Raw genomic sequence first — 6,610 nt, 5'->3', positions numbered from 1 at the left:
TGCAAGCCTCACATTTAATCAACCGGTGACGGAAAAACAGTAAAAGCTCTGAAACAAACTTCGAATAAAAGAAAAACCTCTCATCTGGGAGATGAACGAGGCCACCCAGAAGAAGAAACACAGAAAAAAAAACGTGACTAAAAGTCGTCTTCTGCAGCGCTGGGTTTAATCAGATGTTACATCTGTTGTTCTGTTTCCTCATAAGACGAAGAAGCTGCAGAATAAAAGGCTGAGACTGATACTAGAAGATGGATCATAAAGGATTCAGTCCAGCTCCTCTGAGCTCCATCTGGAGGAGAAAAGAGGAAGAATTCTACAGAACATTTTCAGGTTGACCTCTGCTGGAGTTTAAAAATAAAAGCTCCTCAGAACACGTTTCTCCCACACACAGTTTTAAATAAATAACAAACAATAAATCCTGCAGGTTGGTTCTTGGCAGCGACATGAAAATCATCTTCCCACTGGAAATTCACCAGAAGAGATCAAATCAATATTCTGCTTAAAGATCTGCAGTTAAGATTTAATCGTTCTGGAGGAAAACGAAACGGTTTCCAGAGAAGAGCTGCTCTGAGGATCTTCACTGGGAAAAAAAAAATCAACCTTTTTTTACCGGAAATATGTAAAAAGAGTTTATTCAGCTTTGTTATTTTTATTTCAAGATTTTCTCTGTTTGTTAAATTACAGAAAAAATCCAGAAAAATCACAGAAAAACAAAAATCATTTACAAAAAAGTTCAGCTCCATACTAAGCAACCAGATAATTATAGTTCTCTGTGTGTAAATCATATAATTTTAATTGTTTTACAATGTTTTTATGTATTTTACAGATATTTGCCGTTATCATCAGACTTTGAACATCACAGCATTCCACTGTTTTTTTAACACATTTTTTCTGACGCTCCTGCTGCCAGATTATCACCGTTGTTTTCTATTTATTTATTTGTTTGTTTATTTACTTTCGTCACGGTGTGTTTTACTGAATATCACGTCCAGGTTTTCTCCTTCTGTAGAGACTTTCTGGTGAGAAAACATCAAATTGATTCTAAATAAAAGCATCTAACTCATAAATTGTGAAATCTTCCTCCACCGTCGGCCTCCTACGTGCAGGTTTCTCATCTTAAGCTAACAGAATAATAAAATCTCACATTTATCCGGTGAAATCAGGTTTTAAATCTGGTTTCTGCTGCAGGACTCAGCTGGTTTTCATCCAATTAACCGGCCGAGCAGCGGAACTGTCAATAAAAACGCTCCTAAATCAGAGTTAAGTCGAGTCTGCTGTGAACCAGGCGAGGCTCTGTCACAGATCCAGACCATAATTTATCTGATCTGCATCTTTATGTTGCATTATCTCCTTCTGCTGCTCATTCTTGGTGTAAAACGGGCAATAAAACCCAGAAATAACGACTGAAACAGGTCACAGCTGCTGGAAAACAGGAGATTAAACGGCGGATTTTAAACTACTGGGTTTAAAAATGGTGGAAATGTTCATTAAATTATAAACATGGAGCAATATTTCACAATATTTACAATATTATTGGTGCTTTTCTAGGTTTAATCACCGTCTTCAATCTGTATTTGATGCCTAATGTGTGATATTAAATCAAAAAAAGATGAAAAATTCAAACTACATGTCCAAACGAGTAAAAACCATCGTCCTGATCATCATGTAGAAACCCTAGAAATATAAAAATCAACATCTTTTTCTCATTTTATCATTCTTATTTCATAAATATGACCCAGTTTAGAAGACTTCAGATGATTTATTTAAGCAAGAACTCCAAAACATTCGCGTACGAACAGTGCATTAAATGAAAAATGTTTTTATTTTTGACTGAAATTTCTTCTCAAATGCCTCAAAAAAGTCAAAATTTTCTCTCCAAAAGCTGCAAAAATAATGATCTTCTCATCAGTATCATGTGTACAGATGTGGAGGAAGTATTCAGATCAGAAGTACAAAAACATTCACGTAAAAACAGCATGTAGATGGAAAAGTATCTTCATTATTGACTGTATTTGATTAAATTCCTCTTTCAGTGAACTGAAAAAGGCCAAATTTTGCTCAGAAAACTGCAAAATTAATGATATTCTCATCGGTTTCACGTGTATACAGAGTTGGAGGAAGTATTCAGATCATTTTCTGTAGTAAAAGTATCAAAAATACTCTGTTCTGAGAGTCCAGGTTTGGTCCTTTTAACTGATAGAATATGAGATTTTTAATTAATTACGATTTCAACTACTTTATCTACAGAAAAAACTGATAAATCTGATGATTAATGGAAGAAAAACGTAGAAAAAGCATATTTCTGAAGCTCAAAATTATTCATTTTTGCTGAGATTTTGCATCATTTCATTGAAATTGAATCGTATGAGAAGTTGAATCTGTATTTATTGGAGCTTTTAGCAGCTAATAAAAGTGTAAAATGTGACTTTTTAACACGAACTTTAGTTCTTTACTGTGTTTTTGTAGCTTTGAAGGCTCGATTTTGGAAGTTTTTTAGGTTAAACATGATGATTTACAGGTTTTAACTGAAAAAAGTGAGTTTTTATGTTTTTTTTTTAATCTCCTAAAATACCTCAAAGTAGCGATAAAGTGAACTTCAGCTGGAGTTTCTGGAACATTCCTCGTATTCGGGTCAGACTGAAGCTCAGAAACATGCAGGTGTAGAACAACAGGAGCTCAGATTGCGTTTCCTCCAGATCTGTTGTTGCCATGGCGTCGCTCAGCATCTCCCCGCGTCGCCATGGCAACACAAAAAAACCGATGACCGGCTGCGAGTGAAATGGGTCAAGATCATCTGAGTGGAGAAGGAGCGTCTCAGTGGGATTTAGAGGCCCAAAAACTGAAAAAAAAAACCTAAAAAATACAGAAAACTATTGTTAAGTCATGAAATAATGAATGTTTACCTAAAAATCTGATTAAAAACGATGCAACGTGTCGATAAAATCACAGAATTAGAGAGATTCTCATTCAGTTTTAATAAGTGAACTAGAACTGATAAAGTTACCTGAGAACAAATAAAAACCTTTAGAATCATCTTTTTGAGTCACTTTTTCTGCATTAAATGACTATTTTTTACTGAATAAACGCCTCATTAAGTCAATCTGATCATTATTTACCTTCACCTCATAGAATTATTCTCTGATTTGAGGCTCCTGCTGGTTGAAAATTACAGATTTGCAGTTTTATTCAGTTTATTTGACAGAAAAGTGGCTCCATCTTGTGGCCGATCAGACTTCATGTTTCTCCTTTTAGTAAAATTCTCTCAAAAATATCGTTTAGTTGTGGACAAATCCGTCCTGGGACCATTCTTCAGTCATTTTAGGAAGACTTTTTTGTAATTTCTGACAAATTTAGTGTAATTCTGGACAAATATTCTGCAATCTTGGATTCTTTTCATGCGTTTTTAGACCAATTTTGAGTCAGAAAATTATTATTATTTTCTGGTTAAATTTGTTTTTATTTAGTTTTCAAAGTCATTTAGTGTTTGAGATTTGTTTTCATTCTTTTATATCAGATTTTTATTTTTTAAATTTTCAAATCCTTTTTACGTTTTGTTTTGAATTTTGTTTTTTTAACTTTGAGATTTAATTTCACATTTTTACATCAGATTTAAACTTTATATTCTTTTTTAAATCTTGATGTTTTTCAGTCTAAGATTTTTTTAATTCAATCTTTTTATTTATTCTAAGCTCATATTTTATTTAATATCAGTTTTATTAACATTTATTTTACTTTGAGATGTAGATTCATATTTTTGTATCAAATTTTTATTTATGGTCACATTTTTATTAATTTTTAATTGCTGTATTGATTTTACAGTTTTATATCAGATTTTTAGAAATTATTTTCTGGTCAAATGTATTATTATCATTATTATCATTAGCAGTAGAATTATTTTTTGCATCTTATTTTGTGAGTTTGAGTTTGTTTTTACTATGTTATATCAGATTTACTTTAATTTTCAGGTCATTTTTTTCAGTTTTGGATCGTATTTTTTAAGTTTCTAATTAGTTTTGACAGTTTCATCAGTTTTTCCCCATTTTAAAGTCATTTTTATTCAACTTTGGATCTTATTTTTGCAGTTATTGATTGGTTTTTAGAGTTTTAGATCAGATTTCTCCATATTCTTGTCTTATTGTTAAATTTAATGAGATCCTTCAGGCCTCAACAAGCAGCTGTAATGAAATAAATACATCTAGTGAACATTTAGCATTTTAAAAAAAGCAAACAAGAAAAGCTCACATCAGTAATAAAAAGCTGAAAGTCTCCTCAGAATGATTTATAAACAGAATCCAGGCTTTGATCTGATTCATTTATGATTCTAAGACGATGACTGAGGTGTTTTTATTTCACACCTTCTTGAAAATCAGCTCAGCTCTTCTTTTATCTTCACACTTTCCTACAGTTTGCTTTTCGCACCTTTAATTTTCCTCCTGTTTATTTTCCTCCCTTTTATCTGATGATTTTATCTTCATATATCTATTTTTTTCACTTTCAAACAGCATTTTTTTAAAATAATGTTTAAAAATGCTGTTTTAAAGTGAAAACAGTGACTTAAAAGTCATTACTTCAGAATATATGAGTAAAATCTTGTTTATAATCACATGTACAGGTGTTAGTTCAGGGGTTTTTTTCTGCACAGAGGGTATTTTGGTGTCTTTTAAAGATGTTTCTGCACTAAAATAACAAGAAAACTGGGAAATCAGCTTTTTAAAGCCACTCCTGTTAATTAGAGATTCATTTTCTTGAGCGTAAGTGCCAGTTTTGCATATAAAATGATCAAAAATTAAAAGAAAATGCAGAGAATTCTATCAATAAGGTGACACATGTGCATTTAACCCCCCAAAGATTCATTCTGAGCAGTAAAAAACCCACTATTTTCATAATTTGAGACATTTCTACAGTGAAATATAATGCAAAATACATTATATATGATCTAAAAGCAGGTTTATTAGCATTATAATGCGATATAATGAAACTAAAAGCCACCAGAAAGCAGCTTAAGGTGACAATTATGAATTAAATTTATCCATTTATGCTATGAATTCATGATGTAATCTGAATTTTATTGGCAACATAAACGTTTTTATGCCAATAAATTCATAAATAAACCAGATTTTCTTCCATTTTTGACTAAAACTAAAGAATAAAACCACTGATCACCTGTTGTGCTGAAGGACCTGCATGGATAGAAACCACCAGAGCAACAAAATGAGTCACAGATTCCAGTTTTTACTCTGAATTAACCACAAACAGCTGACATCTGCAGCAGGGGATTGTGGGTATTTTTTGTCTGAGAGGCTCCAGACTGGTTCCCAGTTTGACTCTAAACGTCGAACTGGTTTTAAAAAGACACTAGCAGCACTTGAAGGCACCACCGAGTCCAGCCTGGAGTCTCCTCAGAGTCTGACCGCCGGTGGGGTGTGTCTGCTGGGAGATGTAAAGTCACCGGAAAACACGTATGGGGCCACCGGAAGCTGGACCACACTGGCGAAAAAATAAAAGCACTGTAAGGACTCCTGCTGTTTTCATTCTGGGTAATGAATAACTGACTGCTGAGTAGAAATAAGATGTAAGAAATTACAATACAGGTGGTTTTTAGCAGATCAGTTTTCAGCAAATACTTTTCTTAAATTAGATTTAGTTTTATTGTGTCTTTACTTTCGTTGTGGTAATTTCAAAATTCCTTTTGTCTTATAACTGTGTGCTGTCTTGTTCAGGTCCCACTTAAAGAAGACATTTTGATAAATAAAAAAATCTGAAACTGAAAAAATATGATGGAAAATTGAAACAAATGACCTGAAGAATGGGGAAAACAAATACTGTAACAAATAAATGTATAAATAAGCAAATAAATAAGCAAATTGATTCATTAATTAGGCTGCACAGTGTAGTAGTGGTTAGCACTTTTGCCTTGCAGCAAGAAGATCCCCGGTTCAAATCCCGGCTTGGGCCTGGGATCTTTCTGCATGGAGTTTGCATGTTCTCCCTGTGCATGCGTGGGTTTTCTCCGGGTACTCCGGCTTGCTCCCACAACCCAAAATATGCTGAGGTTAACTGATCACTCTAAATTGCCCGTAGGTGTGAATGTGAGTGTGATTGTTTCTCTGTGTATGTAGCCCTGTGACAGACTGGTGTCCTGTCCAGGGTGTCCCCTGCCTTCGTCCGAGTCAGCTGGGATAGACTCCAGCACCCCACGACCCTAGTGAGGATAAAGCGGTGTATAGAGGATGGATAGATTCATTAATTGCATACAAATCTAAAAATCTGATCCAATATTGAAAACATATAACATGAAAAATGAAATAACACTGTAAAAAAGAACAAATAAATAAAAATAACATATCTGAAAGTTTCAAAACTGGAAAAAACGTGACATGAAAAATGAAAAAAATATTGTAAAAATAAATAAATAAATACAAGATCAATATAGAAAAAATGATATAAAAATGGAAAAATACAGTAAAAAGCAACAAAAATAAATAAAAATCAGAAAATGAAAAAAAAATCCAATATTGAATAAAACATGACCTGAAAAATGGGGAGGTCAATCAATAAAAATAAAATAAAAATCTGAAACTGAAAAAACTAAGTTTCAATACTGAAAAAA

This window comes from Acanthochromis polyacanthus, chromosome 19 (genome assembly GCF_021347895.1).
Source record: "Acanthochromis polyacanthus isolate Apoly-LR-REF ecotype Palm Island chromosome 19, KAUST_Apoly_ChrSc, whole genome shotgun sequence".
Taxonomy (NCBI): Eukaryota; Metazoa; Chordata; class Actinopteri; family Pomacentridae; genus Acanthochromis; species Acanthochromis polyacanthus.
The sequence above is the reverse complement of the archived record's forward strand: the minus strand, read 5'-3'. Positions refer to the sequence as shown.